The following is a 12,101-nucleotide window of genomic DNA, read 5'->3' as shown; positions in this document are numbered from 1 at the left end:
CTGGTAGCCGGGGGCTCAGAATAAGGGCAGGGCAGAGGCGTGTTGCTTCCCACCATATTTCCTTGCTGGCTGTACTGTCCTGCCTGTTACAAGCTCCCTGCCACTAAGGAGGTGACACGTGTGCTGGCAGGGTAACAGACAGATGGAGAGGTGAAAAAATATTTTATGAAAAAAATAATTGCGCTTGTATTTTGAGTGAGGAAGAACGGCGATTTCTGCAAGAAACAGAAAAGTTTTATATGACGGCATGGCAGATGTTGGATTTCTTCCCTCCCTCCCTCCCTCCCTCCTCCCTGCTGTCAGGGGAAGCAGAGCGAGAGGATGGTGTGAGAGTTGGATCTGTCCTGTCCTGCTGGCATGAGTATTCACGTCCAGGTGAGTTATCAGGCCAGCAGTAAGCACAAGTAAAACTGCTTGTAGAAATGACAGCATTGCAGCAGTTTCCTTCAGCGCTGCCTGGCTCCAGGGCAGCTCAGTGGTAGTCAAAAACTGAGGATATGGGACAAATGGTCTGAGCAGATCAAAAAAGTTATTTTTAGTTTGCAAAAAAATAATGCTGTAAGTGGTGGCCTGTAGGCTGGAGGGATTGGTTAAAAGGGTTAATTTAATCCTTTTTTTGTAATAGTTCTCCAGTGGGACCCCATCACTTTAGAAGGTATTGAATATTGAAGTACTTCCCCTGCCATGTTGGAAAGTTTTGCTGTCCAGAGAGAGCTTCACCCAAGAGGAATGACTTGGGGGTGTCTTGATTTTGGGGAGAGGACAAGCAGCTGCTCAGCTCCTGTACCCCAACACCGTGGTGGGGCTGAGGTAATGTGGTCCAAGGGGGACCAGGGGACGCCATTCCGGGCAGCTGAGGGGTGGTCCCCCACCTTGGCCTGCAACAGGAAGGTGCTCTCAGGCTGAAACAATATGGCTGCTAGAGGCCTGCCCATGACCAGCAGCCCAGGCTTTAGGAAGAGGTTAAATGCTCCTAGCAACCCACCCCGGCCCACTGGCTGCCTGTGGAGGGAGCCATGGGCTGAACATGCTCCTTGTTGGGGCTTGACACCTGGGGCCGAAGGGGTGGTGGTGGCATCGCAGTCACCCAGCCAGGCCACACAGACCCTTTTCTCAGGCGGCTCCTCTTCCACAACCACAGCTGCCAAAATTGAGTCTCCCTGCCGTACTTCAAACCACAGCGGGAAATCACTTCTGTGGAAAATATACCTGCCAACACAGAGCAGCCATCGTGCGGCAGGCATGGGGGAACGGCCACAGGAGTGACAGGTTTGAGCTGCTTTTCCTAAGAGCAGCTTACTTAACCAAATGAATATATATTTATTTTTATACGTTCTTGGTGTCGTACTCAAAAGCTGAATTTCGGATGGCGTTTTTGTCAAGTGAGGTTTTTGAAGGGCTCGCTAGCTCCCGAGTCTCCTGTCTCCCCTCACTAGTGACCTGGCCATTTTCCTCTTGTTTTTGGGGGTTTTTGTTGTTGGGTTTGGGTTTTTTTGGTGGGTTTTTTTTGGTTTTTTTTTTTTTTTTTTTTTTGCTCCACATGTCACAAAATCTGTTCTAACTGCTTCATTAAGCCACCACATGTTATGGTAGCAGCTCCACAAATTTAAATTGGCTATTTTTGTCTGCAAGAGCGTGAAACTGGGGCACCAGGAGAAACCAGCTCCACAGCTATATTTTCCATGTGCTGAATGGGGGCTGATATAAACAAAATGCTTTTCCTTTGGGCAGCTCTCGCCCAACCTGTCAGAGAAATGGTTATGACTGTTTCTCTATTCTCAAATGAGGCTGCTGAAAACTTACAGCCTCTCTGGGAATTTTGACTTCTTTCCACAGGGCAGTAACAAAATCCAGCTTTATGTTATGTTTAATTGCAGACAATTTAGAGTGTTAAGAAGTTTTTCCTAGCAGATCTAAAAAGAGGGGAAAAAACCCAAACCAAACCCACCCCCCCTACTCCTTTTTCCTGTCAAACCTAAATACTCGCTCCTTTTGGAAATACCCACACGGCAGATATTTGCTACAACTTATATCCTTTTTTTTTTTCCTGTTGCTTTCTTTGCTTAGTTTACTGATCAAATAATTTATCTTAAATGATGTTAATTTAGCTTAAATTATTCATTAAAGAAGTTTGATTTCTGCTATAAACTTTTTTATTGGCTAATAACCTGTCTTTTTGCAATGCGTTTTCGTTGAATTTCTGTTGCAAAAAAAGTAACACATAAACAAGTTGAAGAAGGCCCTTAAGTGAAGGAGAATAATACATTACAAAGTCATACCAGGAGAGGAATTTATGCAACAACAGTATATCAGAAATGATTAAGTGCATCAAAATGATCAAAGTTGATTTTTTCCTATTCTCCTCCCCCCTTTAAAAAAAAAACCCACAAGCCAACAACTTTTAAAGTGTTTTTAAATGAGATTTTCTTTCAGGTGTTTACAGAAAGCATATATCATAAACCCCACAGATATTCATGAGGATATTCATGCATAACAATGGTTGTCATGTGGTTCTTTTGTAAAATGTTTACTTTTCCTGTGATAAGTTGATACCTCTGGATATTCATAGTTTTGTGGGTTTTTTTTCTGGCTAGAAGCAGCTTTCACAACCATAGATCTGGTCATCCAAATAGGAAGCAGAAACAGTACCTCATGCAGCAAGTAAACAGCAAATGTTTTTGAACGCGTGAGAGACTAAAATGAGAGTGAAAACAGAAAATAAATAGGTCATAATTACAGCTGGTTCCAAATAAATTCTTGTGTGTTGTCACATTGAGGAAAATAATGTCAAAATGACATTCTTTACTAAATAAATTGCTCATTGGGAATGTTTGTCCTGCCTGTTCAACAAAACATACTTTTAACTAGTGCTTTGGCAGGAAATTTGCTTTATGCTCCTGTCAAAAATATTAGTTTTCATTGAGCTTGATGAGAGTTTTGATGCCAAAGTATCAGTGGAAGTGGTAGTCTGTGCTTTGAATAGCAGAACTTTCCAGGGGATCCATCCTGAAATTGATATTATTTGGCAACTGGCTGAGTAATACAGCTTTGAGTCTTATATTCTCATGGCAGATAATTTTTTTTATATTCTAGGTGAGACTAGAATGTCAGGATGCCTATTTTGGGAATTGCTCAAGATAAAAGAGGAGTTGGATAGACTAACGGTAAATTTGGAGCAAGGAGCTATGCTTTACTTCTAGACTTTGGTGCTACTTATTTCTCACGGACATAGTTCTCCATCCTGGCTTTCATCTGGGCTTTGCTTAGTCAAACAATTATATAGAATTGTAAATGGCAACCAGTCTATCCACGAGGTACGCAAAAAAGCTAGTAAGGCTAAATTAATGACATCAGTGCTTCGTCTTTAGAGATGTGTTTTCAACTAAGAAAGTGATGGCATCACACAGTGGTCCATCAAATGAATGCAGTTGTCATTAGTGCTTATGCTTAGGATGCTCTTCTTCCTACTGTAAAATTTGAAAATACACAGTCCCACCTCCAGTGCAGCAGTGCCCAACTGGTGACTGGGGCGATGTGCACAAGGGTGCAAGTTGATAGCAGCCCTGAGGAGAAGGACTTGGGGGTATTGATTGATGAAAAGCTCAAAATGAGCCAGCAGTGTGCTCTTGCAGCCCAGAAAGCCAACTGTGTCCTGGGCTGCATCAAAAGAGGTGTGACCAGCAGGTCGAGGGAGGTGATCCTGCCACTCTACTCTGCTCTTGTGAGACCCCACCTGGAGTACTGCGTCCAGCTCTGGGGGCCCCAGTACAGGAGAGACATGGAGCTGTTGGAGCGAGTCCAGAGGAGGGCCACGAAGCTGATCAGAGGGCTGGAGCACCTCTGCTATGAGGACAGGCTGAGAGAGTTGGGATTGTTCAGCCTGGAGAAAAGAAGGCTCCGGGGAGATCTAATTGTGGCTTTCCAGTACCTGAAGGGGCCTACAGGAAAGATGGTGAGGGACTGTTTATGAGGGAGTGTAGTGACAGGACAAGGGGTAATGGGTTTAAGCTGAAGGAGGGTTGATTTAGGTTAGATGTGAGGAAGAAATTCTTTACTGTTAGAGTGGTGAGGCACTGGAACAGGTTGCCCAGAGAGGTTGTGGATGCCCCATCCCTGGAAGTGTTCAAGACCAGGTTGGATGGGACTTTGGGCAATGTGGTCTAGTGGAGGGTGTCCCTGCCCATGGCAGGGGGGTTGGAACTAGATGATCTTTAAGGTCCCTTCCAACCCAAACCATTCTATGATTCTAAGTTCCGGGCATTGAATGATGTGTCCTGTATTTTAACGTTAACAAGCTTAATTGCTTATTATTTTGTGCTCAGTTCTTATCAGGGAGCCTCGCTGAGGCATTTCTTTCAGAGTTAAGTACATGACACATGTTTGAACAAAAGCTTAAAGATTTGAAGCAAAGTAGCTTCAAATTTCAAACTTCCTAGTAAATATTTTAACAAAGTGTTCTTGATATGTGCTGATGAGGACTTTGAACAAAATATTTTTTACCTTTATGATTTCATTGCTTTAATTTGAATTAAAAAAAGTACACCCTGAGCCCTGGTACTTGCTGTAGCTATTGCTTTTCACTGTTGGCGTCTGTGTTTGTAGTGGTTCCCACACTTTTCCTTAACTAGGCAAAGTAACGTTCTTATTAATGAAAAATGTTTTAAGTAATGTTAATTTTCTTTTTTTTTCAATGGGGATTTTTAAACAGCTGTTTACACATATCATTGACCTAATGAGATATTTTCCTTCATTTGTGAATCTTGTTTAAATCCTGAATGGTTCTGTATTTCAGTATAGATAATAACCACTACCTTTATGCTACAATAGCATGCCAATTCTTACCAGTTTCTTAAAGACTGACTTCCTTGTCCCCAGGTATGTAGGACATAACAGCTTGGAGTTGTGCCTGATTTCCAGGAGTTACAGTTTCCCTCAGGACACTGCAGGTCCTGTGGTTATCACATACCTGCTGAGGGCAGGAGGAGGTCGGGAGCTCAGCTCCCATTCCACCCAGTACTCCCCAATCGCTTGTTCTCTTTGCACTGACTTTATCACAGTTGAGGTAGTAACTTTGAAATTGTCTAATGTACAGTAGACTTTACATAAGCTGTCTGGTGTAAATCAGGTAATCTGGTGTGATAGAGGATGCGGAGCAACGTCAGTTGCTCAGAGATTGCAAAGACGACCTCAGCAGCTGCTGTCTGTTTTTGAGGTTAGGCGACGTAGTGTGCCTCTTTTTGCTGTAGTGTCTTGATCCAATACTTTTAAGAGCCAGACAACTTTGCTTTTAAGTAGATTTTATTGATGCTTCATAATCTTTAGGGATGTAGGGTTGGGAAGAGCGCCTGTCTTTTGTGCATCTTGGAAACCTTGCTGCCACCCTGTTGTTCTAGATTTGTAAAGCTTAGAAGGTCTGACCTGTAGAACTGCAGAGGTTAGGTACGATCCACCTGGGCAGGAGTTTTGAGGAGAGAAGCAATGTGGAAACAGAGCTTTGAATTGCCATTGGGAGTCTAGTATTGAAAGTTATTTTTAATAAGAACAACACGCTCCTCTATTGTGATAAATCCTGCCCCAAGAAGCACTTGGGAGATGACATGACCTGAGATCTGCAGGGCTGGGCGCCCTGCCTTTGCTGGGCAAAAATAGATGGTGGAATGCACACAGTAAGCAACTGACTTCTTCCTGCCAAAGCACATGTTTGCATCCCTACTGCAGAAAACATGGCACAGGCTGATGCTTTGCCACAACTATTTCTTAGAGAGATTTTTGATCTTTTTTGCTTTATAAAGTTTCAGTGTTTCATGAGAATAGCTGGAGTTAATCATTGATTAGTTATATGCAATCACCTCTCATTTATATTGATGGGAGAGGAAGGCACTCAGTAGCTTTCAGAAATAGGTTGCTGTAATTTAGTCTTGTTTGCCCTTGTGCAGCATAAACAAGTATACTCACACAGTAACAGTTGTTGTTATTATTACATATACTTGCAAAGATGAGTGGAAATCTAGCACTTTCCCTGAAGGACTCTGGAATAATATCTATGATATCTTTTAGCGAAAAAGCATTAATTAGTTTTGAATCTAGTTATGCTTGCCTCTAGAGAAGATCTCTCTACTCCAATCACAGAAATTCTCAGTAGGAACTAACACATTTGGGAAGATGGTAATTATTTTGTGTACTTATTATATGATGGGAAAACAGATGTAGAAGTCTGTTTTTCCTCCCCTTTGTAATAAAAAAGATAATTATAACAAGAAAAAAACTTCTCATATTTTATTAATCTAAACGTATATGATCTCTTTATTTGTTTAGTAGTTTGAACTCTGAAAAATTTAATGGAGATATTTTTGAAAGATGTTTAACTGTTTTTTTCTGAGCTGTAGCAACTGACTTGTACTGAAGACAGTCTGAGGAGGGACTTTATTATGGCATTGAGCCAAAAAATCATCACTCTCATGTAACAAAATCTCTTCTGACAGAGGGCTCAATTCAGAGATGCACCCAGCCTTAGGATATTATTGCTCAGTAGTCAGAGTGATCCATGGCAATGAGGATCACCCCAATGAGGCACTGCGATCTACTGGGACACTTTAGTCCCTTCTTCATTGTCCCAAGAGCACCTGCATGCTCCTGGGAGCGTGGTTACTTGAGCTGGCACTTTGCATCTGCTTTTTCCTGCAGTCCTTAGGTCCTCCAGCAGTTATGTCATTCAGGTTGCCAAACAAGAGCCAGAGGTGTGTCTGCATACTCGTTTGAGTGATGATAGCCTTGCCAACCTCCAGGGGGTTGAGCATCACCTCGGGAAAGACTTTGTCTGTAGAGACTGTTGGAGAGGAACCTCCATTGCTTCAAACTTTGTTAACGTCACAAATGGTGTTTGACCTCATTCCTCAGCAGAAACAGATATAGAAATTTTGTGAGAAGTTTGGTGTCTAAAGTCTCCAGTCACAACCTGCTACTCTTTCCTTTGTACCTTCTTTTATCATGGTATCAGGCTGCCCAAGGCTCAGCTTGATACCACAGGGTGAGCATGTTGAACTGCTTCCTTCTTTTTGAAAGGTCCTGGTTCCCTGTCAGCTTCTTCTCATCTCTCCCTGTGGTCACACACAGGTTTTTTTGTTTGGGTTCGGTTTTTCTTTTTCTGCCTCAGACTTGGTAGTCACTCAAGCTACTTGAAATGACCAAGCTGGTAGAAAAATAACCTGGCCAAAACCGATCATAGAGTTTTCTGCTTGGATGCTGAATTGAATTGATTCTTGGAGTCAGTGCCACACTCATTGCAAAGGAGGGTGTGAAACTGGAGGGTTGGGAGCAAAGATGGTGAATACAAGGGACAACAAGCTATTATGTCAGCTCAGCTGTGCATAAAGCTGCAACACTGCACATCTTTCCCACTCCTTCCATTGCTTCCTACTATCTAGTCCAGCTAATAATATATGCCTGTATCTGTGCATGCAGAGTAATTGTTCTAGGGTTTGTTTTCACTGTGTAAAGGAGAAAGCAGGCTGAAAGTTAGATGCCTTCTTATTTGAATACTGATATTTCTCTGTATTAACGATAATAAAAGATGTTTTCTGCACCTTTGTATGTTCCCTCATGGTAAACAGCCATCCCACCAAATTTCATGGAGAGGTAAAATATCTCTGGCATGAAATAGGTTTGAATTAAATTATGGAACTGTTTGCATGAAATTTCATGGAAATCTGCTTTGAACTTTCATTTGTACTAACTGCAATGGGGTTTACATCAGTAAACATTCATTGGAGTATTCTCTTCTGTAATTTTACTAGCATTATTATCTTGCATGTTATAACTTGTAAAAAAATGCATTTATCCATGGTACAAATCATTAGTTGCCTTTAAAAAAAAAAAAAGAGGATACAGCTAATCTCTAAATAGTGACTTTTTTGACTGCAAGTCTCCTGTGAAAATGTAAAAATGACCAAGCCTATCTCATATCATGCAGAACCACATGCTGGAGTCACAGTGTGAAGCCTCTGAAAAGTTGACCACCCAGTGTTTTGAGTCTGTACAACAGGGACACCAGCTGCTCTGGATTTGATGATTTTGCTCTTAAATGTGAGTATATATGATTTTAACATATCATGTGGATACTTGGGTGCAGGTTGATGGGTCGTCCTAAATATTACAGTTTTAGCTAGTTCATACATGCATTTGAAACATAACACCCAGTAGTTAATGCTGTTCTGCAACATATCACTATCTTTCCAATATAGATTCAAAAGGAAGTCAAATTGCATATGTACTGTAATATGTATGAGCTATTTATTATATTTTTCACTGTACCATGACTCAGTAGCAGATTTGCTGTATATAGTAAACAAAGCAACAAAAGCTTTGGAGACTTGGGAATTCTGTCAAACAATGCAAAATACTCACTTGAAACGAGCATCTATTTTAACTGGGTACTTCAAAATTATGATGGGTGACTTTTGACCTGCAGCGAATGAAGCCAAGTCTTTGTGTATTCTGCCTTTAAAATGAGAAGTGTAAGTCACAAGTTGATCAGACAAAACAGCAAAGTAGAAGAGAAAACTTTTCTGAAAATCAAAATGTGTCCAAGGAAGTCCAAATGTTGGGGGAAAAAAAAATTAACCACCCCACCCCCCCTTCCCCAGTACTGTTTTCTGCAGTTTCCCTGGTTTCACTAATCTCTAAGGACTTATACCAAAATTACAATTATGGCAGACCAGATACATAAGCTTTCCTAAAAATTATGTGCGTTGTTGAATATTGCCTGGTCCAGTAACATGTAGGAAGAAACGTTTTGGGATACCACCTACAGGTGAGTATAGTCAAAAACAGAGAAGAGGGAATAATTTTGCAAGCCCAGGAGATGTTGATTAAAAAACAATGATGGAGTAGAAAGCAGCTTGGCAGGTGAGGAACAGTGTAAAATATTAATAGTCAGGTTGAAGGTCGGGGAGATGAAGACACAAGACTTGCGGAGCCAAGAGAGTGGCAAGCTTCGTAGCAGTTAGATTTTCAGAATCTGACTATTGCATTTAACTTCAAAATTATCAAATCCATTGACGTCCACGAATGGAAGCTTGTTTTCCTTTCCTGCTCTCTTTTGATGGCATTTGCATTAAATAATGAAAATAAAATACAACCCTTCAAAATCCATAGCAAGCATTGTGAATAGAAATCTGAAGAACTTCAAAAATGTTTATTCAGCATAAATGAAGCTTTGAAAAATAATTTGGAGTCCTACACTAGTTCTGAAAATGATACACTTTATTTACAGTTCTATTCCTTATAAAATGGTTGTAAAACTTTTGTTCTATAACAATGTAAAAAATAGACAGTAATTAAAATATTGGGTATGTTTGGGAGTCCACTAGTCAAAATCAATTACAAAGAAAGGATGTGAAGCACCGTAGCTTCTAAGGAGCTAGCTGTAATATGCTTATAGAAGGAATGTGAAATATTGTGGTTTGTTTAGGAAATCTAGTGAATTTAATTGAAGAAATGCTACAACATACAACCATTGAGCTTATGAACGTAGGGTTCTTTTAACAGAATGTTCAACTGTAATTACTTGAAGGGGTTTTTTTTGTTGGAGTTTCAAAAAACCAATTTTGTTATGAAAGCTAGTTTCAATCTAAGCTTTTGCATTGTGCAGAATAATGTAATTCATATCAATAAAATTCTTGTGTTCTGAAAGTCAACAGTTAATTTTCATGTACTGATGCAGAGATACAGAGAAAGTATACATCAAAGTTTATATGTAAACACTCTTTCTAAGCACATAATAAATGTTTATTAAAAGATATGCTTTGAGATATACTCCTTATTTAAATCATATGGTATTTACTTTGTTCAATTCTTAAGACATTTTTGTCTCTATCTCCTAGAAATTACAAAGCAAGAAACTTAGTGAGTTTGATTGTGAATGCAAGCTGTTGTCTTCTGTCTTTGCTCCATCAAGTTTGTATTTTGACTTTGAGAATAGCCTTCCTAATGCCTGCAGCTACCAGTTCCTTCGCACTTCTGTGGTACTTTTTAATATTGTTTAGCTTATTTTAAAATTAGAAGTGACTCTTTCTTCCTGTGTTTTATTTGTTGGGCTATTCCTTTTGCTGCTGGTACTTCTTGGGTGTTTATAATAAGTAGACAGGTAAGTGAGACTGATTTTGGTCATAGAGGAAGTTGCAATTAACATATTTCCTTTATGTTGCTTTAGAAATGCTATGTACTTGTACATATCAACCATTCTTTGATTCATTGAGGATTTGACTTTCAAAAATGGTATTATTAAACACAGTTGTAATTGCCATTTTTATGTGTGGGGTTGATTAATTTATGCCAAAAAAAAGAAGCTTACTAGAGATTCACAAAGTAATTGGGGGGGCGGAATTATATATGACTTGATAAAAAAATTCTCTTCTTATCCAGGCAAAAGTTGTTTGAACTGTTTGTAAAAAAAAATAATGATAATGTAGTTCTTCATTTAAAAGCAAATTCACTTTTTCAGATTGTGTAATTGAAAGATCTTACTAAGAAAAATATGATAAAATTGGAAGTGTTTTTACTAAGGTCAGACCTTTGCAAAATGGTCTGCTTTTACACTGCATATGTTTGGGGGGGGGGGGGGGAGGTAGAGAACAAAATTTTTAAGGATGGTCTATTATTTCAGAACCTAAGTACTGATTCTGTCAGTGCAGACAATTCCATATGTTTTCTTAGAAGCTATAAAAATATTCCTTCATACATTCAGTTAGGAAAGGAAGAGTTCATAAAAATGTTGTAAATAAAGTGGATAAAATTACATACGTGATATGTAATAGTAGTGCTGAGAATATTTGACTAGAGACAGCCTTTTTCTAGCAGTTGGGAGGGAGAGTATGAGGAAGATAGACAAAGAACAAAGGAAAAATGAGACGTGGGAGAAGGAGAGATTAAGGAAGAAAAAGAAAAGAGTCTAGCTTATCATTTTTCTTTTCGTGAAGAAGAATCTAAAAATGACTAAAATTCTAGCTCGAAGAGGAAATATTTTTACATCACTAGCTTAGAGAAGAATACTCAACATTATTAGATATTAAATCTGATATTATCTTTTGAAGGTCAAGTGAAATTGTGCTTCTTGGATATAGACTACAAGCTAGGCATGTTCTCTGTGCAATTAAAAGCAACACGTTCCACTAAAGAGAGTGAAAACTATTCAAATTAGCTTGGAGGGAAGAATTTGTCTTCATTTTATTACAACAGTATGCATTTCCAAGTGTAATGACATTAATCTCTAGTTTTATACTTCACTTAGTTCTGCAAAGATACATTGTATGACTTAAAGAAAAAAAATTAGAAAACGGAAACATGATTTTCAGGCTTTTTGTAATTATAGGTAGTGGTTCATACTTTTTTTTCTATTCACATATTTATAAAAAGCAATGTAATAACATTAATGAACAAGCAGTATAGGAATATGCAATTCATAAATGATATCATTTATCTCTAACAAAAAATAGATTCTAATTAGCATGTTGTAATCTATATTGCACTTAATTTCTCTAAATGAATCTATGATTTCACTGGAGCTTGGGTGGTGTTTTTTTTTTTCCTTTCTTTTGTCATCTTCTCTGCCCGCCCCCCTGCATTTCTAGGTGTATATTATGAAAACTACGTGTATATTATGAAAACTACATATACACCTATACTAAGTGTATATTATGAAAACGTGTTATCATAATTCTAAATCTTCTTGTCTTGAATTCACCTCCCAAACTTAATTAAGAGCATCCTGGTTTTTCAACACTGCAGAACTCCTGTGGCTCCCATAGAAGGGGCTCAGTAGCACTCAGCACTTCTGCAAATAACTTACTGGAAATGTAGGCACTTTTGTTTTAGATAGTTAAATATTGATTCAGAAGGCTTGCGTTAAGCCTTTTCATTTGGAAATCTACCTTTTGACAGGCTCCTTAATTTCTATATTGTGCACTTTTATAGTTTAAATGAGCCACTGATGGGACTAAGCTATGTCAAGCGGTCAAGTGGGTGTGACTAGGGTACTGCTGGCTGATATGGTAAGATGCTGATTCTTTTCAGATTTGAGTGGTAAAAATCTAAGTTGTACTCCT

This window comes from Balearica regulorum, chromosome 4, assembly GCF_011004875.1.
Source record: "Balearica regulorum gibbericeps isolate bBalReg1 chromosome 4, bBalReg1.pri, whole genome shotgun sequence".
NCBI lineage: Eukaryota > Metazoa > Chordata > Aves > Gruiformes > Gruidae > Balearica > Balearica regulorum.
This window is presented reverse-complemented; position numbering follows the sequence as displayed.